The sequence below is a fragment of the Streptopelia decaocto genome (genome assembly GCF_964273445.1).
Source record: "Streptopelia decaocto genome assembly, chromosome: 14".
Lineage (NCBI taxonomy): Eukaryota > Metazoa > Chordata > Aves > Columbiformes > Columbidae > Streptopelia > Streptopelia decaocto.
In genome coordinates this window covers 9,033,799-9,055,610 of record NC_138669.1, presented here as the reverse complement: position 1 = coordinate 9,055,610, position 21,812 = coordinate 9,033,799, and the positions used below count along the sequence as shown (strand labels likewise).

The following is a 21,812-nucleotide window of genomic DNA, read 5'->3' as shown; positions in this document are numbered from 1 at the left end:
TTCACTTGTGGTTTGTTTTTTTCCACCTCTTGTAAGTCAGTTTTTATTTGACTGCCAATCCCAACCTGTCTTTGCATCCGTGTTATATTTGTGTGGAGCTGTGTGTGCTGCAGCCTTTTCTGCGTGCGCGGGTTGTGAGATGGGGGTCAGGGGTTGGTGAGCTCCTGGGCATATCCGCTCAATCACCACAAATTCCCTCCGCACGGACAGGAGCAGGGTCCATTCACACTTCAGTTGGGTTCATCTCGGCAAGACTGTTTAGCTTTGTAAATGTTCCAGTTTAAAACGTTTGGTTCAGTGCTGACAATACACTGCAATTAGAGTTTAATTGCGAAGAAGTACTAGAGAGCACACCCTGACATACCTCCCCCATGGAAAGTTTAATTCAAATAGTTGGGAAGGTAAAGTGTTAGGTAAATGAAATGTAAGTAATAACTTGCAGATTGCCAGAGAAGTGTATGCCTAGGCATTTTAAAGTAATGGTAATATTCCACCAGCTCCTGAGAAATATATCAAAGATTCATAGATTTTAGGGCCAGAAGGCACTGTTAGATCATCTGTTCTGACAACCTGCATAACAAGCTAAAAACTTTTTTCAGTAATTGTGCCAAACATACACAAAATATAAAAGAAAACAATTCTGATTAAACAGCAAGAAATGTGCATGTTAAAGGTATCATTTCTCCAGGCTTCAGTTTGCAAAAGTTTTGTTTGCTTGCATGATGCAAATTGCATCTAGTGCTTGGCTCATCCAGCAATACCTGAATTTTGATTCCTTGTTTCATCATTTATAGCCTTGAGGTGGATTAGATGTTTTTATATAGGAAGAAGTTGTTTCGCACAGAGGTGATTGAGTCCTGAAGGGGAGAAGCATGGGCTGAGCAGCTGGAGTTATCCAGTATTGCAAGGTCTGTAGACATCCAAACTTTGGCATTGTCATTGGCATCATTTCTCCTAAGCATCACAAAGTACCCAAAGGTTTTTGGAAACAAGCAAGTAACGAATAATTTAAAAAAAAAATCCTAAATAAAGAAAAAGCCCTCATCACTTCGTGACTATCAGTGGACTGTTTTTGTAGCTAATTCCACTATTTCCTGCAGTTTAGATTTAGTTTGAACTCATTGTCTGAATTATACCTTATGCCAAGCTTCACTTTTTTTGCCTTTCACCTCACCCTGAGAGATTTTGTTTTATTTGGTTTGCTGTTCAAGTGTGCCTTTACACAAACTCTGGAAATGATATGCATATGGATCACTTACAAATAAATCTGTGTACAGAAAACGTAGATTGCCAAGCAGGCAAAACATAAAGATGTCTGCGTAGTCATAATTTCTTAGTGTTACTGTGCACCACACTTAACACAGTATTAAGGACTCTCTAACTTTCTTGCAAAACATATATTCAAACAGGAAAACCACCTGCATTGGTTGAGCTTAGGTGTTGTATTGTTATTTAGCTTTTCTGAACCTCCATCTGCTATTCTCAGCGCGGGTATCCAAGGCTACATGGGTACTCACCTGGCTCTTACCATAGTTAAAACGTGAGCTTAATCTATGGTAGCTGTCAGGCAGAAGGTATATCAAACCCGAAACTTCACATCGGCATTTTATGAAGTGCTTTTCATTACCAGTAGTGGTGTGCTGATGGTTATGATGAGTTTGTATAGTGATAAAATCATCCCACGGTGCATTTGTCAACTGTGTCAGGGTCACAGGAATGACTTGAACATCATCTCTTGCAATTTATGCTTTGAAGGAGCTGAGCTATTCCGTAAACATACTTGAATTTCAAATACTGCTAATATACCTGAGAAACGTAATTTTCTTTAGCAGAACTTTGGTAAGTAGTTTCTGCAGTTCCTGTTACTATCTGTCCTGGTCAGCTGGTGTGACGTGTCATTGCCTTCTGCCCCACTCCCACCAGCTTTGCCCAATGGATATAATCCAAACAGGCACAAAAAACCAAGCCAACAAAAACAACCCCTTTCCCCCTCGCCCTCCCAAAAAAAACCCCACAAAACCACCCAACAAAATCAAACTGACAACAACAAAACCACCAAAAGAACCCAGCCAGCCATACTTCAATAGTTACTTATTTCTGGAATTTTGAAGAGGTTCTTCTTATCCCTGATGAGATTTCAGTCTGGAGCGAGATTTCAATCTGGAGCGGCACTTGAGAATTACAGCAAGTGCTGTAACAATGCCACCGCAGACAAGATGCTGAGAAAGGAGAAAATAGTTGTTTTATTACGAATAGCAGGTGGTTAAGTATGAGTAGAAAGCACTGCCAAACATGTCTGAGTTTTGCAATATGTACAAGGGTTGGAAAATACCTTGTTTTGGAATGGCAAAGGAAGTGTCAAGGGTGCACGTAGCAATGGGTTGGGATTAAAGAGGTAGATAAATCTTCCCGATGTTCACTTCAATGTCCTGCAATGCCAGCAGGTTCTCTCCCATTCAGCCACGTTACTGACTTGTTTCACTGGTTCTGTGTTTTACTTACCAGCACACTAATATATAAAGCTTTATGAAGTTTTATTAAGGTATCGAATGCCCTCTCCTGCCCTCCTTGCTGTTATCTCTCTGCTTCCCGGTGGGGGGATCGGTGAGGTTGGCAAAGCCAGTGGTTCTGGAGCCCTGCCTATGTGCATCAATGTGGACAGCTTGGTACGTCGGATCATCTGAGTATTCATTCTGCTGCTTTGGATGTGCTGCCTGAAGCTCTTGACTTCCCCCTGAAAGGTCTTTACTGCTCGGGAAATTAAAACATGTTTTAGAATGAATGCAGTGCTGTCCTGGTTGGGAGGGCTGGCATACGTGATTGTGCTTTGATTATTGGTTTAATCAGAAAATTAGGTATATGTTAGACATCATTAATTCCTTAGAACACTTTGTATTTTTTTAAAAAGAAGAACCCAAAGCCCATTTTAGGTAGCAATGACAGCTGAGCTTTTCAAAGGTTGTGAATGAATACTAACGCACCCAGAGGCGTATTAAAAAAGGTCCGTGTTCTTCATGGCTGGGGTCATCAGAGAGGCACAGGAACAAGCTGTCACTTGTGGCACGCAAGGAACTCTTTGTTCCTGTTCATTTTCAGTGGCTAAATGGTGCTGCTTCACTATTTCTCTGACTCCTTTTGTCATGCCGTCTCGTGGAGGTGGAGGGGAACAAACCATCTATTATTTCAGGCCAGTCCTGAGACTTGTCTTTCATGTTGCTGTTGCCGTCATTTGGCAAAAGGTGTAATTTGGGCAGCTCACATCCCTGCTGTGCGACTGTCTGTGAGGGGTTGGGTGGGCTGTGACAGTGGTGGTTTCTTCATCCCAACATCTCATCTTGGGGATAGGCCATGGGAGACGCTGCAAGTATGTCTTGCAGCTGGCAGCAGCCGTGCCGGTTTTGTGTGTTTTTTGTTGCCATGTGCATCACGGGAGCTGCAGATGTTGTAAGAGCTGTTCTGGTTGTGTTTGGTGGAGTCATCCTGAGGCCTATGGGGCTCTGAGGTCTCTAGAGGTTTCAGTCAGGACCAGCCAAGAGATGGTGGGGATTACGGCTTCTGTGGTATCTCATCTCATCTCACCGCTCGTGACCCGCATGCAAAGTGCAAATAGGTGAAAGCTGTAATTTCTGGGTGGGATTTGTCCTCTGCTTCAGTCTGTAGATGCCACGGCAGTTGTGTTTGGCTCACCCTGGAGCTCTTTGTTTTTATGTCAAGATAGACATCTGCATTTGAGCAAATCACAGTGCCAGCATACTCAAACTTGGAGACCAGTAACTTCATTTTACATTGCCTTGTTTCTGTCTTAGCATCAGTCCCAGCCTTCAGCTTGCACGTTGGAAATTCAGATGCTGCGAGCATTTTGTCAGTTGTAAAGATCTCAGCCTGTGGGGAAGGCGAGAGCTGCGTTTACAGTCTCAAAGTGTTAGCACACTTTTGGGAGCAAGTATGAAATCAGAGGGTAGCTTTCTGGCAGTGTCAGTGAGAGTAATGTTGTTGGTACTATCTACGCATCTTCTCAGATCTGTGTGCTGAAGAGATGAAACCGGTGAGGAGAGAAGAGCAGCGGCTGCGACCAGGTGGGCAGCACCTGTTCCTAAGGATGGTTTTGCACAGGGTAGGTCAGGAGCTGCCTCCCCTCATTTACTAATGAAGCACAGGAGCTGGGGAAAGGGTGTTACATCTGTGAAATGAAGTGTTTGAAATACCTCTACCAGAATGCACAAATTGCTTGAGACGGAGCAATGGGAGAAAGATTTTTGGCATCGCTGCTGTAGTGTGAGGCAAGGTTTTGAGCATTTATTTTTCATCAGACTCTTCTGCTGGTTATCGGTCTGGAATTCCAGGTAGTCTTGGGGGGGGAAGGAAAACAAAACAAAACCGAACACAGACCAAACAAAACCAAACCAAACCCCAGTCTGTAAAAATGTAATTCTGTGAACAGACTCCTTATGCAGACGGTGGCTTGCCTTTAGCGTATGCATGGCTTTCATCTCCTCTTAGAGGCAGCTCCAGTTAATGTTGATGTAAAACTGCCTGTTAATTGGAGTACATGGAGATAATGGTAGGAATAATCTCTAAGTAAACTCTTAAAAGCTCTGGAAAAAGGGTATTTAAAAAAAATTAAAAAAAAAAAAAATCTCTCCCCAAAACCTGAGTTTGCACTCTACTTTGAAGATAGACTCATCAGTGTGCGCAGCAGACTTCTGCCTTGAGGCCATTTATAGTGCCGAAGCTTGTGAAGCTAAAACAGTTTGATGTGTAATTGCAGGAGGAAATGGAAAACCTGCTGAGCATGGCAGGATGTAGTGCCTTATCACCCTTTATGTGCATCCAGTGCTTGCTGAAATTGCCAGCGGATCCGCAACATCGACAGAACGGTGACATTTTTCATGGGCCGCCGTGTTCTGAATCAACACTGCAACAGTGCGATTAGAGGAGGCAAAGTAGGGGGAACAATCAAAGAGTTGCATGTGACAGACCGGGTTTTAGTCATTCCCTGCTCCTTATTGCCTGCTGTCTTGTGTGATATGCAAAACAGCTTCTCCAGATGCATTACACCTTCGCATTACCTGAAAATTGAATTTTATTTGGTGGCCTGCGTATAATTTATAGCACTCTTCCAGTGCACTTCAGTTCTCATTTAGCTAAAAGTGCGTTCTTTATTTCCTACTGGCAGGGAAACAGAGAAATAAAACTGAATATTCAGCACCACTTACAGTATATAAGAAACCAGGCTATTGAAGTTTTAAGCTGCTTGGCTACATTATTGACAAGAACTGTCTATTCTGGAGTTAAGCGCACGATGTATTTGATTCCCAGAGGTATCATCTCTCCATAGTAATTAATCAGGGAAAATGCACTGACTCTCAATAGCAGTACTTGAAGCTATGGGCCATTATTAGCACTCAAATGGAAATGGAATATACCGTATGGAGGAGAAATGGGGGTCCAGGCTAAGAACTTGGGCTCCAGCCTTGCAGTGTGGGAAGGAAAAAGGCATTTTAATTATTCAAATAGAGTACTTCTTCTGCTAAGCATTTCACTATCTGGAAAAATGCACTGTAAATAATTTACTGCTTGTATTGTTTTGCGTGTAGTACCTGCTGTTGGAATCGGCTCTTGGATCAACACAGGTTGCCCACCCATCCACGCTAAAATATATCATGCTTGCAATGCAGTATTGCTGTGTCAACGAGTTACTTACACATGGAAGAACTGGCAGTGAAAATTCATTTGGAATGTAAAATAAATATTTGTAAGTAAGAGTTAGGGTCTACGTTTATTTCTCTTCCACCTTAAAGCACAATGTAATGGGCTGTAAAGGATCCTGGGAAGTTTACTCAGCGAACAGAATGTTGATTGAATGTCAGGATCCATGGAAGGGCTGGCCAAAAGGCGAAAGTTGTTAGAAACAGAGAAGTAGGTGGCAAACTGCTAGAAAAGCAGTAAAACCTGACTGGCACAAAGGAGAAACACTGATGATAAATAAAATAAATAGCATTTGCACCCAAAGCACCAACACCACGATGTCTTTTGGATGGAGGGTACAGATTTCTGGCTTGTGTTGGGGGGCGATGCAGCGAATGTTGGTTTATGCAGCCCCCAGAGAACACCTAAGACAAAGATGCATCAGGTCTCTGGGCACGCCTTCAGGTCAAATTTAAATTGCTCTGTGATAAATACAGCAAAATTGCCATTACTGTGTTTTACAGCTGAAGTTCGCAGTGGGGAAATCCCTCATTTGCAGTGCTGCGTGATCTGAATTTTGACTAAGGAACCCTGTGTTTCAGCTGGTGCTTCCTCAGGTCTTTTGCAGCTACTTTTCTCTTAATCATGTAGGTTCCTTCTCACAGTTTTTGTTTTCTGAAGCTGAATCTGTGAAACTAATGCTTGGTTTTTTGTGCAAGTTCCGTGTTTACATAGTTTCTGAGCTTGATTTATGTAGCAGGTCATTTGCTGCAACCAAACATTTGTTTCAGTCTTGTCCAGTTTGATCTTTCAAATAAACTCCATTTAGTTTTATTCTTCAATAAAACTCCATCCTATCTAATAGGAAAGGAAAACAAAAGGAAACAGCTTAAATGGTGTTTTTGAGGCAAAACTTGTGCCATGAGGACAACTAACAGCAGTCGGAATTTTGAAGTAATTACAGATTTTACCAACTATGAAATTTATGCGGTTTATGGGGAATTTAACTGTACAAATATATGTTTTAAATGTAAAAAAAAAAAAAAATCTTGAAACACTGCAATTCATTCCTGCTCCTCCTTTTGTGATGTGTTTTTTTTAATATATATTTGGTTTTTAATTTGTTGCAAGAGTTAGTTGTGAAGGTTTGATTCAAAGTTGGGGTGACTTTGGAGGTGATGTCTCTTGGCTGTACCTACTTGGAGACTGGCCTGTTCTAAAAACAATGCTTTCCTTAAACAATGCTTTTCTTGCTAGATGTGGAGTGTTCTGAGCAGTGCTGCTGGATTGATGCGCTTTTGACTTGTAACTTCTTGAGACTAAAAAAGTTCTCATGTTAAGTGTGCATTGCAGTGTAGAGCAGCAATTGAACAACAGCTTTTCCGGAGTTCTCGTGCATCTTCTGGGATATGCAACATCAGAAATGAATCAAGAATAAATGAACTGGTAATAGAGCATATATTAATATTACGCATTAAAAGCACTCCTAATCAGGTCTGTGCATAGCACGATCTCTGCAAATTCAGGAGTTACACCTTTCACATCTTGAATTGTACCAGCTAAAAACTTCGGGAAAGAGTTTTCAGTGTGAGATTCGTACGTACAGCGGGGAAGGGTGAGACTGTCACGGATGATGTTTAATGTATTTGAGCCGCAAATCGTGACTTTCACTTGTAATTATTTTGCAAGTTCTTTACACCACAGTTGTAAGCTTAAGTAAACTTTCCTTACAAAATAAATACCAGAGCTACTTTATGGACTCTCTTTGGCATTGCTCTAGATGTTTTGCCACAAAAGTCCTTTCTGGTGTACTGGTTTGCTAAACATCGTAGCAGGTTTTTTTCCTGTTATCTTGAAAACAAAGTCAGTTACCACATAGACTTGAATAACGTCACCTCAGGTGTCATCTTCCCAAGGTAGAGATGATTTTATTAGATGATATTTATTACTTTGAAAAACCGTAGCTATTGCTGTGATGGACTAACAAGAATCAAAAATATTTTCACCACATCCAGCTGCAAATGACTCCTTGCACTTTATCTTGAGAAAATAATTTGTAAACAATATTCTATTGAAATAGAAGCTAAAGAAAGAAAACCAGGAGCGATACCGTTCTTAACATGCTCAAGTCTTGATTACAGTCCTATGAAAAGCTGCTAAATTATTTAATAAATTTGAATTTTAACTGAAGAGCAAACAACTTGACTTCCTTTCATGCCTATTTAAGGCTCAAATCCTATTCTCTAGCACTTTTAAGAAATTCACTTTGGCAGCTTTGAATTTTGTAAATAACAAACTTTGTTAAATTATGTGTTACGTTAGAAGTACTGATTGTTTTTTACATTTATAGTTGGAGTTTTTGTTTTTCATCTCCTACTCATGTGAAGTAAACAAGAGTAGAACACAATCCATCCATCAGAAATGATGAGAATGTGTATCCCCATCACTAATGGTGTGGAGTTTCCTTTACAACAGTCAGCCGTGCTTTCTCCTAAATTTTAGTTTTATAGACCAGGTTTTGTTCTACTCAAAAGTACATTATAAATCAATAAAATGCATTTTACTGTAAAGGGAAGATGTTTTATGTGTAGAGTACTCTTTGGAAGACTTTTTATATTTTATTGAACACTTGAAAAGTTGCAAGTGGCAGGCTTGGAGTAAGAGCGAGTTGGCTTTCCATTGATGCTGTCTTCTCATTACTGTGTATCACCTCCTATGCAAAATTTATTGCAGATCTGGGTGTGTGTATTTCAGCTGCATCTCGAGAATGTTTATTGGTGTGAACTGTCCTCTGCAGGAAGCTAAGGCAAATACTTGCCTGAGAACTGATCGATATACATGGAAACCCAGCAAAATAAGATCAGTTACTGCAAAAATATTCTGGGTGAAATCTGAACCCATTGATGTTGAATAGGACTTTTGCTCTTGAACTCTGATGAGGTGATGATGGTGTTGTTGTTTATGAGCACAAGAGAGTCCTCAGATGCTCATACAATGGCAGAGTATTAGTCTAAGGCCAGACCTTTAGAAAGAAACCTTGAGGATGCAGCAGACTACAAGGGAATGATGTTCCTGATTTTGGAATTATCTCTTTTTCCTACTTGGAAAATACAAGAAAAAACATAGGAAGAGAGCTTCGGAGAAGCCTGGGGCTCCTTGAGAACCTGTCTTTTACCATCCTGGGGGACCAGCAGGTTTGGCCTTGCTGCTGGTTTAAGGATCCTCTCCAAGGTGGGTGGTGACCCCACCAGGAGCCCTTGGCAGGGAGAGGTGCTGGCCGGAGGGGCACCCGTGTGTGTGGCACTGGGGACCCCGTGGGGATGCTCGCCCTGCATTTTGCTCTTCTTACTGTTTTTGGAACAAGACATGCGTGCCAGGAAGGGGAAAAGAAATAAATAATTCAGACACTGGAAAAACTAAGCTAAATGAAGCCGAACTCCCAACTCACGGGAAGATACTGTGGTTGGTATTTTCCCTTCTTATTGTGCTGTGATGGATTTATTTTAGTCACCAGTAAATCTGTCAAATGAAAAGTTGTTTATTTAGAGGAAATATGTACAGCAATGCTTTCTTTTAGGAATCATATAATCTAAAATTAAAAAAAAAATCCTTTTTAGCTGTGTGACTAAAGGCAGTTCAGTAAAGTTAGAAAGTTTTACTTGGTTCTGTGTGGGATGCATTGTCTTGCTGTCTGGAGGTTCAGTCATTCTTTGAATGCTTCACCTTTTTCTAATAAACATCTGCTATATTAAAGACCTGTGTTGCTCTGTTTTCTTTTGCATTATCATAAAAGGATGCAAGCAGAGAAGGGGAAGCAGAAACATTTGGAGTCGCAACTCTTCCAGTGACACTAATGTCACTGAAATGCAATCAAACCATCTGTCTTCCATGTTATTTATTCAGGCTTTCTCATGGGGCAGTGTGGTCTATATCCATACTTGCCTGCAGAGCTGGGTCCCGATCCCGGGTGGGTTGTGGTTCCTCTGTCTTGTGGTTCTGTGGAAAATGCTTTGGGCATGCAAACGTTTTTATTTTGTGATGGGAGGACTTTAGAGTCTCTGCTTTAATGCAAATAACTGCCATTCTGCTGCTGTTGCATTATATGTCTCTTTCAAAAGAGAGAGGGAGAAAATGCAAATTCTCTTAATGTGAAGTGTGTTCCTGTCTATGTGGCTCTGAAGCCACCAGTTTCTGTGGGGGGATGATCCTCTTTGCAGAGGGGAAAGAGGAGCTTGCATGGTGTTTGAAGCAGTTCATTAGGAAAGGGACCCTCTTTCCTTTACACCTTGTCCTGGAGCTGTTTGGGGAAAAAATATAAGGTTAGTTTCATTAAAATATTTTCTTAACTTAGATAAATCAATTTGTTTTCAAGCAGAATCTTACAGAAGAAGTCAAGTTTTTATGGAAAACTTTCAAGAAGCATCAAAAGCATAAATGTAGCCTTGTATTTTGATAAAAACACTTGTCTGGATGTAGCTGCAATTTTTTTTGCCACTGATGCTCACCTGACTTCATGGTGAATAAAGGTGAATAAATGCCTTACCTCTGGCCTCAGAGTCCAGATGTGTTCTGGGTTTGGTTTTGGGGTGGAACCAGAGGTCAGCGGCGGCTCCGTTTGTATGTGCACAGTGAAGGTTTTGCTGAGGGGTAGCAGTTGAATAAACTCAATCCAGGCTCACTGCATTTGTCTCGTTAGCTTTGTTTCCAAAGACGCTTCATTACTGGAGTAAATACTTCAAAGGGTTGCAAGGCTCAATTCATCTGTGCTCTCCTGGAAGCATCAGTGCTGTTCTAGGGATCATCAGGCATAATCTGCTGGTTGGTGCTCAGGCTTGCACAACTGTTATTTAACACTGGTTAAGAAATGACAGGTTGTCAGTACTGGTTGTGGAGGAGCTTCAAGGAGCCATTGTTCTTTCAAATTAAAACATTTAAATCCAAAGCCAGGACTGCAGGCTCATGTTAATTATTCCTTTTGTCTTTCGGAAGTACTTTCCTACTGATGATCACACAGCTGTCACATATACATTACCTTTAGTCAGAATACATGACAGTGCTTTCCTATTAGCTGTCATTATTTTACAAGGAAAACTGAAAACCGCTAGAGCGGATGTATTAATCTCAAAAGAAGACACTGCTGGCAAAGTTATTAAAATAAAAATATCTGAAGACTCGAAAGTCATTTGATTTATAGCAGAGATGTGCTGTAATGTCTCTTGGCGGTTGAGGTGACTGGGATTTTTTGACTGTTCTGGAGATGCCTGCGGTCCTGTCTGTCTGATCCCACTCTGTCAGGCTGAGGAACAATATGTAGAATAGTCGGTGATGTGTTAGTCATTCCTCCTTTCTAAGTCATTTTTGTCAGCAAGATAAATATATTACTGCTCTACTATATGTAGTCATCTCAAGCAGTCGTGAAATCTCAAATATTTCCAGTCTCTGCCTGCTGCTCTTGGTTCTGTGCCAGTAGTTACCAAACTCGGGGTTAAATATGAAACGTCAAGGAAAGCCTGAAAAATATTAACTGCTTTGGTTAAAAATGTATAGACGGTATCGGGCATTTTTGGTGACCTTTCTGAAGGTGTATCTTGGTGATAACCAACATTTTTATATCCCATGAAGCACTCTGCACTTCCAGCATTGGGCTCGTCACTGAGGAATAATTATAAAAACGGGAGGAACAGAGCAAAGTTGTGTAACTAAATTTTGTTAGAGAGAAATGATGCTGCCTTCCTTCCCCCTCTGAATTCACTGATATTCACTAGAAGAATGAAGAGTGAGTCCAGCTCTCGCTAACTTTAAGCATATATTTGAATGGCTGGCTTTCTGGGAGAAAAATAAAAAATAGTGGGTGGATTACACAGATTTTATTTTAATTTTAATGTTTCTTTAGGAGAGGTTTCAGCAGGCAATCCTGGGCTCTGATGCAGCAGCAATTTTATTTGTTTTTTGTGGATATTCTCTTATTTCTTACAAGAGAATACACAAAATGGAAAATCCAGAGTGCTACGCACAAAGGCAGAATGGAGTTATTTGCCATTTACTGTCTAGTGAAGTACAGTTTGTTTCACATGCCTCTTTCATGTCTAATCTCCTGAAATATATAATGTAATTTTATTTTCATTTGTATTTGCAATGTTGGTTTGGGAATAAATATATGAAATGTTTTCTAAGAGTTCCAGAAGTATTTTAAAAAAGGCAAACCAGATTGATTTAATCACAGATACTGTTAAAGGCTGTTTTTGTAATGGAATGCGCTGTGATTGCTGGTCCGAACAGATTTTCATTTTTTAGGCTGTTATTCAAGAGAATATACATGTCCTGAGAATAAACTGCAAAAATAACAAACAAACAAACAAGCCACACGCCAACAACAAACAAGGCATGGGAGGAAAATATCGTTCTATGGGAATAGCTTGTTTAAGAATAGTGGAGCGTGTGAAACAACTTTCCTGCCCCATGGTTCATATGATAAAATTATTAGGAAACACAAACTTTCAGACTCGTATTAGTTTAGTTAAAGTGTAGGGGAGAGGAGATGATGACTTTTCCTAGAAGCTGCTCCAAGTATTATAGAAATTTTCTGATCCCTAGTATTTTACCTTTTGCTAAGCATTGTAACACATGGAGTCGTTGTCACTAATGGCTTACTAAGACGACGGGAAAAGTTTGGGGATGGGAGCTGTGGGTTCCGATGGATTCCTTTATTACAGAATAGCGTTTGTGGCTTACAATATTGTAAGACTGAATGACCTTCGTGTCGGTGGTGCTGGTGTGTGCCCAGAGCAGCCCCCGCTTCAGGGAGCAGAGGTGTGCGAGAAGAGGGAAGGATGGATTGAACAAAGGTTACAGGTAGATGCCATCAGACTGGAAGAAAAGGAAATAATTAAAGCTTTTAATATCCTATTACACAAGTTTCCGCTTTAGCCTCATTATATAGGACAAGCTGCACTTTGACAAGGACCATTTTATGCTTCTGTTCTTTCCCCCGTTACATTAACCGAGTTGCTGAACGTGAACAGCTCTTTATGTAAAAACTGTTCTGTCCCGTATTGTTTGCTTTTAAACTGCTTGACCTAAGCTTTGTTTTCCCAGACTAGGCAGTGTGAATTATATTTATTAAACCTTAATTTCAGGCTTTTATTTTTTTAATTGCAAAAAACTCCCGCTTGCTCCCCTGCAGGTGAGATTCCTAAGGTAAGGAATGTTACCTTGACCATAAGAGGCAACCAGTAGAGCCTCTGTCAGGGCTCTGTTCAGGAGAAGACATACTTGCATCATTACAAATGGAGATGTTGACTTTATTTCTTTACTAAGCTAAAGCACCTGAGCTTGCCAACATGTACGAGCCAGCTCACATGGTCAAGCTGTTGCCCACATTTGTAGTTTGGAGGTTCCCAATGCAGTTGGACCTTGGCCACAGTGATGTTCCTCAGGGGTCTCCACACAGCTGTGTGTGAGAGCACATCCCTTGGAGCTTATGTGAACAGATACAGGAGAGAACGAACAATGGTTAATGTAATAATATGAGCAGACAACGTAACGTGGACTGAGATCATTTTAGTGGGGTGCTACAGAGAGAGCCAAGTATGAAAAAACTGTAGGGTTCCTTTTCTTAAAAATTAACGTTGAGTGGTTTGGGGGCATAAAGTCAAAGTGAACCAGAAAAATGTTTGGAGTATAGCCACTGTTTAAACAATTTTAGCTAAGTGTGTGAAGTAAAGGTGCAGCACAGGTGGCTGTTAGAAACCCATGATCAGATCCCTGCTGGAGGCTCTAGCCATTATTCAGCATAGAAGACAATCAAGGGGGTGATTTAATTTGAGCAGTGCCTGAAATGCTGGAGTAGCAGTTAATAAATGAGCAAGTGGATACTGTAGATTCGTGTACTGTGGGTATTTGTGCTGATCCTCATCGTGATTTCTTCAAGTTGATTCTAGTTTCTTTTCACATCTTTGCATAGAAATAAAAGTATTTAAAGACTAGTGCTCTTACAGGGATAACAAATGTGGCTATGAACAGCTTCTGATGATGTTTAAATGCCAACGTGAACATCAGGTGCTTTCTGAACTGTAAAAGTCAGTTATTACAAGGGCTCTTCATTGGTAGGATCATTATTCTTTTCATGTTGTTCAAGGAAAACATCCAAGAAACTACACTGTAAAATTAAGGAAACACTATTTTATATTCAAGTGAAGGTTTGGAAATCATTGGTTATTTCTCTGGGCTTGATTTTCATAACAGCTGAGATGGGAGCATTAACAGGTGTTACAGGGCAGAGCAAGCACAGTGCATTTTCGTTTTATGTTCTTACAAAGCACGTGTATAAAAATTGACACCACTTCTTACATACAGATGCATTTTTCCAGTGGAAACACTTGCATGCAAAATGAAGACTTCTGTCATAATGTGTGGTCTGAATTTTTTAATACCCATAAACCTGCAAGTGTTGGATCTTGTCTGGGCAGTGCTGGTGCAAATTTTAATATGGTGATTTTCTTCTGACAATTGTATTGGTTTTGTTTTGCTGCTGTGGTGCTAGTTCTTGTGTTGGTACATTGGCATCTGCATTGGATGTTCAAGTTCTGTCTCCTGTATATGGGAGTGTCTTTATATCTGCAAGTGTCCATTAAATTTGGAGTATATATTAAGCATGGAAATGGAGATATGCAAATGAGACTTTGAGAATTAACCATGTCAATTTATATTAAATGACTAAATATCGCAAAGAAATCAAGAAATACAGTCAACTTAGCTAAAAACCAAATAGAGTATATTAAAATATGCAGTGCAATTAAATTGTCACTTTAACATGAGAGAATATGGGTACTTTGTATTTTATACATCTAGGGCAAAATTATAACTTGGGTGGTAATCCAAGAAGGTCACTTGGATACCTGACCTTCCAGTGAAATACATCTCATGTTTTGCTCTGAGAAGGATCCTTTGGCGTAAAAGAGGATGGAATAATAGATTTCATGGATCTGGTGTTTTCTTGTTACGTGCAATTCCTGGATACCGGTGTAATGCGTCAGGTTTGTAGAATCTGGCTATAGGCAGATGCAAATGAGGAAGAAAATTCCTTAACGTAGCTGAGCTAAAGCATCTCACTTCTGAATTATAATCCCTCTGGTGTTCCGGCGTTGAGGACTTCTCCTTTGGCTGCCGATTTTGCTGAATTGTGCAATGGCTTTGTGATGTACGTGGGGCTCGCTGGGGACTGAGGTGGATCTTTTGACCTAAGGCAAACAGAATTTAATCTCTGGCCCTTGGAGGTTTTCTTTATAGTTCGAGTGGCTTCCATGTTACATCAGGGCACCTACTGATTGTTGGAAAATGGGCTTACCTGATTAATGTGTGCCAAGTGGCTTGGATGGAGTACATCTGAAAATACCCAGGGGTGGTTTTTTCTTATGTATGAAGTTGGTCTTTTATAGCCTGAAAGAAAGTACTTAGCTGTGCATAATCTTGTCCTTTCAAAATTTCTTGACATTAATTATGGCAGCTACTCTAGCTTGGTGAAGTCCTGACCAAGTAGAGGCTTACGTAGATGTTCAGCTCTATGCACTGACAGTCATCACAGTCGCTTTAATAGGTAAATAGCAGTATAAAAAGTTAGTTCTGGTGCCAGTTTTGAAATCATTTGCTTGCATTTGTACTTCCCTACTTGTCCCTCAAGTAGTCTGGGGCTGTAAATCCAGGTGCTTTTGCTGCAAATTTTAGTGACTGCGTCCACAGGAGAGAGATAATGTGCTTGAAAATACGTTCCTTTGTAATGGGGATGTAAGACTAGGAACTTTTTTTTTATGTGCATCTATAATTTTGTAGAAGCTCCAAGCCTAGGGTAGTTAAACTTATACAGTCATAGTTGTTGTCTTTCTGCACGTGTATTGAGCTGAAATCTGATTACCAACATATGAAACAGATTTCTTCAATTGCCAATAAACTGACTGGGAAGATGTTGTATGACTAATAGTTTTGGTTTAATGCAGGATGTCCTCCTTCAAATTGTACAAACGGTCAGTTCTCAGCAATCCCACTACAAGCTTTGGAGAGGAAAATGCCCTTCATGAATTTCCTGAAGGCAGAGTTTGCTGGTAACCATGATGGATTCTGCACTGAACTATTAGCTGTTGCCACCATCCACATTTCTCTCCTCAGCTGAGCCTTTCTCGCATCTTTCCAGAGGTTAACAGCATCTCCAGATCGTTTCTTTTGTCCCCAGCAAGGTGTAAGCTGCGGGGAGCCGTCTCCATGGGAAACGGGGCATTTTTATTCAAATAATCGTGCAGCATTACACTACATGAAAGCCCAGGTTTATGTAAGGCTGGGATTTCTTTGGTAATGACTGCTACATAATAGAGCCACCTGGTGATTTGTGTCTTGCATTGCTCTGTAGGAAACCTGAGTTCATGAGCTACTTTAGGGCTCTGTCTGACAGGGACCACACTGGGCAGGTATGTTCAGCTCATTTTCTTCGTCTCCAAGTGAGGTGGTGCTGACCAAGCAGCTCTTTGAATTTTCCCTACCTGCTGGCAGATGTAGCAGCAGCGAAAAGGAGTCATTGCACAAGGCACTGTTCGCAAGGGATGGATACTGAAAGCTGGAAAATTATGGAAATGAACAGCCAGCACAATAGTGGGATGTGTATTTTCCATATATTGCCTCGCAGGAAAGTTATTGCATCTAATACTGTTTGTTACGCTGCTGCATGGTTTCTGTTGTCTGTCCCTTGTATTTCTTCATACAGTGAAAGGGCACAGTAATGAGTGCTGCTGCCTATGAAGAAATGCATTCAAATTGTATCATCTTTTTTTCCGTTGGAGGCTGTATTTTGATAACCGTTGATCTGCACACATTTCTTTCCAGACTTCATAGCTCTAATTATGAGTTTTAATTACTCTGCTTATCTTATGTTACCAATGGGATGCTCGCTCTTCAGGTAGAAGAACGTGCGATGGCCATGGCCTGTGCAGAGAACACTGCAGAGGGAGAGGCAGACATGAAAAGAACTACATTATCAATTTATACCAGCTGAGAATCAGACTCGGAAAGCAAACCTGAGAAGTCATAGCTTATTTAGTATTGTGAACATGCTCTTAGAACCAAACTAGCTTTGCTTTGTTAAAAAAACCCACTCCTTTCTGCCATTACATGTAGTCAAATTATGCCGAATAGGTAAAGCTGTCTAAAACATACTTGTATTTTTGCACCCTTTTTGATATGGGAATCTAGGAGAAAGATCCGAAGTATTTGTAAGTATTCAGCTACTGTAGTCATGGGACCCACAAATGTTCTTAGAATAAACACCTGTGGCAGTTCCTGAAGTTGTGCTTTCTGATCTCTGTGGGAATAATCCCCAAAGGATTGAAACCATCAGGATTTACCCAATTTGCAGGAACTTTTAAATAATTAAGGAAGAAAAAAAAAAATAAAAAAGAAATAAGTATTTTCCAGAATTCCTTTATGTTGCAACCAGGGGATAAAATAGAGCATGCAAAATTCACCACAGCTGAATTAACAGGAGAGGAGGTTGTTATATTTAAGCTATGCATTTTTCTGTAATTAAATGGGTTTTATAGAGAGAATGTTCCTTCTCGAGGAGAAAATCTCTTAATTGGCAGTTATGTGGGGTTAATGAACTACTTAGATACAGAGTGGGGGAAAAAGTGGGGTGGTGAAAAAATAAAAAGTACAAACCCCAAACCATATTGAGTGTCAGAACTCAGCAAATCCATTATCAGAGGGAGTTTTAACCAAAAACTGATGAGATCAGAGTGGCTCTGAGAGAAGGGCCCTTTCCAACAGGAACGCTTGGATGGAGCAGCTGACTATGAAATGAATGCTCGAGGGAGATACAGTCATATTAAAGAGGCCACAAGCACCAAAATCTTAAATAAATAAAAGGCAGGGGGTGCGAATCTGGAAGGAGATGGTAGATCTGATTATTTTCTTTCTTAAAGTGCTACTGTGGGGAAATTGGAACAATCTCAGTTTGTGTTATTTCTGCATTTGTGAGGTTGTTCACTTAACCTGTGCGGTGACCTGGAATACTCAATGCCACCGAGACAGAAAGAGTAACTGAGAGACTTGTGATTTCAAGGAGGAATTTTATTGAACAGCAGCAGATTTACTTTACACTTCAGTAGTAAGTGATAAGAGAGGAATTATTCAACATGCTTTCTTATTCCAGCCCTGGGAGGTGGTGTAAATTTTGAGGGCACAGAACATAGTGCCTCATATCATGAAAGTAGAATCTGTTTTAAAATTAAGATGAGAAGTGCCATGTTTCATAGACGTTATTTAAGTTTCTCTAGCGTTCCTCTATACTGAAAGTTTTTTAAGTCATGGTAATGCCTTTTGACAAGACATTTGCACAACAGCAGAATACTGAAGTGATTAAGAGACGAAATCTGAAATTTACTTAGGAATTTCAGAGGGCAGTAGTTCTGGCAACATTCATAAACACTAGTTATGATGTGTCAGTCTGTATTAGACCCTGCTTTTCCTATCTTTCCATGGGCAGATGTTGCTTTTTTCACTTTGTAGGTTTGTTAGGGATTTTGGTCTGTCTTTCTGGCACCCTCAGGCTTCCAATCAACCCGACCAAAAAATGCATGTCATATAGGATTCACCTTTTCCTGTTAGATTAGATACTCCTGGGTGGTCAGCTAGAAGCTTTTTATTATTCCCCTCTTTTTTTCTTTTTTTTTGGGGGGGGGGGGAGCGGGGAGGACATTGGGAAGCCAAATAGACTTGATTGCTGGAATTTTACTTCATAGCTGATCAGGAGCAAGGAAACAAACAAAACGTACTATTATAACAAGATAGTCCCTTCAACAGTGGAAATTCTGTGGCCATGTAACTGATAGTAGTTAGTGCGATATGTGTAGCTTTGTGCATGTGGGAAGTAGTTTGGATCAAACCTTAAAATTCAAATCAGCTTTCTGCAATTCAGTTATTGAATTCATACAAATAGTGCTTTTGATTTTTCACTCAGAGGTGAAGCGTGGTGAAACCCTTTTTTTGTTCAAGGACAGCGATGTGTTTAATAGACCTTTAGTAAGAAACAGAAACATCTCTGTGATTTAGCCAATTTGCTTGTTAAAGGGAGGAAATCAGGTAACCTTTTTTTGGCAAATCTGTTCTGGGCTGTTTGCTGACATTGTTGGTGACATCTGTGAGCATATATATATATGCTTTAGATTGTTTTAATGAACTCTTGGCTTAAATACCTGCTTGGTTCATTAGGCTCCAGCCTTCCTTCTGCACGTCTGTGTGACTTTGTAATACACGTGTGGTCAGTTGTACCCAGTGTCCACCTACTGATCTCCAGGAGTTGTTAGTCTGGTGTTTGAACATGCTTGAGCAGCCTTAATATATTTCAATATTTTCTAAAGTTATGTTTTCAGATTCGCAGAAGGAGAAAACTTTAAAGGTCAATAGTTTTAATCTTTTGGGTATTAAGTAAGGTGTACATTTTTTATTAATAGAGTGTTCTCATAGCAATGCTAATAAGACATTTTATCTGTCGTTGCCAGGTGTATCCTTCTTATGTGGAGAATCCTATGAATGCTGTCATGCCTGAGCATCTTTGCCTTTGTATACAAACTCAGAAATTGGCAATAGTATGTTAAACGTCTCTATCTACCCACCTTTATTTTCATTTTCTGAAAGGCTTTGTTAACCCAAAAATTCATAGTGTTTTGAATACACATAAATATATACATATGCTCAGCATAGAAGTGAACAATTCTGTAAGATGCGGATTTATTTTTTTTGAGTTCTGTGTGCCCTGTGTGCTTCTTTGCCAGCTTTATCTGCAGAAGAATTAGCTAACCTAGGAGGAACAAGTGCCAGGGTTTGGGTAGAGTTTTTCAGTGCTGAGGGAATCAAATTTGAACCTTGTGGAGCAACACAGAGCAGCATAATAACGTGCTGTGATTCAGTGCATGTTGGTTCGTAATTACCTCTGAGAAACCACTCTTAGAATGAATTAAACAATACTTTAAAATGTTTTATTATATTTAGTTCTCTGCAGTGCGTAATTCTGACAAAGGTTAATTGGTTTGTGTAATTCTAGAAACTATAGTCCTTGATAAATCTACCAGTCTGAGTTAGCACAAGAGCTGCAAGATGTTCGTACTGACTTTGCTAAGGATCTGATAGCTGATTAGAATGCCTCAACCATCAAAAGTAGTGTGGAATGACTCTGAATTTAATCAGGAATTTCTTTAGAGCGGAACTAGACAGTGGAACCAAACTAGGTCAGGTAGTTCCATGACGTAGATTTTCATCCAGTGGAGACAGAATTGTTACCAAAGTAGTTTTGCTAAGAACAAAGTCCCCAGCTTCAAAAATTTGGGAACGCATCAGACAAGAGTAATGCTTTCATCCAGGTCATGCAGTTTTACATTTTTCCATAATTAAATAAGCTAAAACCTGGAGATGTAGGATTTGGTGCAAGTATTAGGCAAGTCTTTCGAGTTACTGTAGGTCTTCAAAACACAAGGGGTTTGGTTTCAATGTGGGTTTGTGTGTGGGTTGTGTGTTTTTTTTTCTTTAACGCTACTTTAGATCTAAAGGTTACGCTTCCAAATCCCCACGGAAAGGCAAGAGGAACTTTGATCACAGACACCGGTCGCTGGCAGGGCTGTTCACCAAGGGAACAGAGTGTGCGTTCTTGGGGCGCAGAAACGAATGCCCAAGAAGAACATTCAGGGGACTGACTTTTTTCTGTCTTGTCGTAATGGGAAACCCTAGTATGCTAGCCTCCGAATCTGAATACCTTTAGATAAAAATTAATAATGTATACGTATGGAGTACACTGGGGTTCTCTCCTATCCACTTCTCTGATGTGACTTCTGCCAGTTGGAGGACCCTTCTAAATTAGGAAAATAATCCTCATTTGTCTTCAATAAGAGTTTTCAGCTGCTCATTGCTAGCTGTACTGCTTTAGGTTAAGCCACAATGGTTTTGACCTATTTACTTTCACCATAATTCCTAAACCTTACGGTATAACTTGAAGCTGCTGCGGTAGCTGGTTGACTTGCTCTGAATTTAAGACCTGACTCTTCTAATGGCTCTTTTGGCTGATATCAAATGGGAATTCTGAGCTAGGGTGGCATTGGGAGTTGGCCTGTGGGCAGTTCATTGAGGGTGGGGAAATTTTACAAGAGGCTTTGTAAATATTGTACACATCTGCATTCTTTTTTTCCCAAACTCAAGTGGGAACACGTTTGGGTGTGCCATGTGTTGTAAGGAAGGACCCATTCTTCACTGAGATACTTGTACTCCTCTACCAACAGAAGTATTAATTCAAAACTGAATGAAGGTATGAGGAAGGAGACACTAAGTATAATGTACAGTGCTTGTTCAGGTACTGAGATAGCATCAGAACAAAAGCTAAAGAATTCCAGCGCTGCCCAGGCATGAATGCTGCTGTTAAAGGAAAAGTGTCCAAGTGTGACTGCCTTTGAGCCAAGGTTGGTGCAGGTCTGGTGGAACTGACAGCTGTTTAATAGGAAGCAATCATGTTTAATTCTACATGGCTATTTCTTTGCTTCTTTTATCTTAAAGTAATTTAGAAAAGAATTACATCAGTAACAAGTATGCATTTAACAGTGGTTAACACGACCTCAAAGGCATGGGTCAGTGCTTGTATCTACAAGCTCAAAAAGATACTTGAACTGTCACTGTGCATGTGAGTACCATATAAAATTTCCTAATATAAGCCAGGAATTAAAACTTACTGTTATGTAGGCTTGGGTCTACTTTTGGGGTTGTTTGCTCTAATTGATGAGCCATGTCTTCTCCATCAAGAAGTGCCATGAGCATCAAATTGATCTTCTGCTCTGAATGTGGGGAATCTATTCCTAATAACTTTTAGGCAAAAAGTCACCTGCTGCAATTGATGTGATACACGCACCTAGTTCAATGCTGTTTGTAAGTCCATACTTACAGGCACCTTTAGGCAATACTTCTATAGAGAAAAGGACTTAACTGGGCAAAATGTGCTAATCTTGCCTGAACCAGGGGAATGACTTTATTATTTTCACCATTCTCATGCCATCATTATGATCTAGTGGTTTCCCTTCATAAATGAGAACAGTAGCCTTGCCTCT

At 40.2% G+C, this 21,812-nt stretch overlaps 1 protein-coding gene across 1 annotated transcript in view; it reads left to right on the top strand.

Annotated features, from left to right (window-relative positions):
- The window catches only part of CDH4 (cadherin 4), a 426,117-nt gene that overhangs the window by 77,775 nt on the left and 326,530 nt on the right, over nucleotides 1-21,812 (top strand). The window lies entirely within an intron of this gene.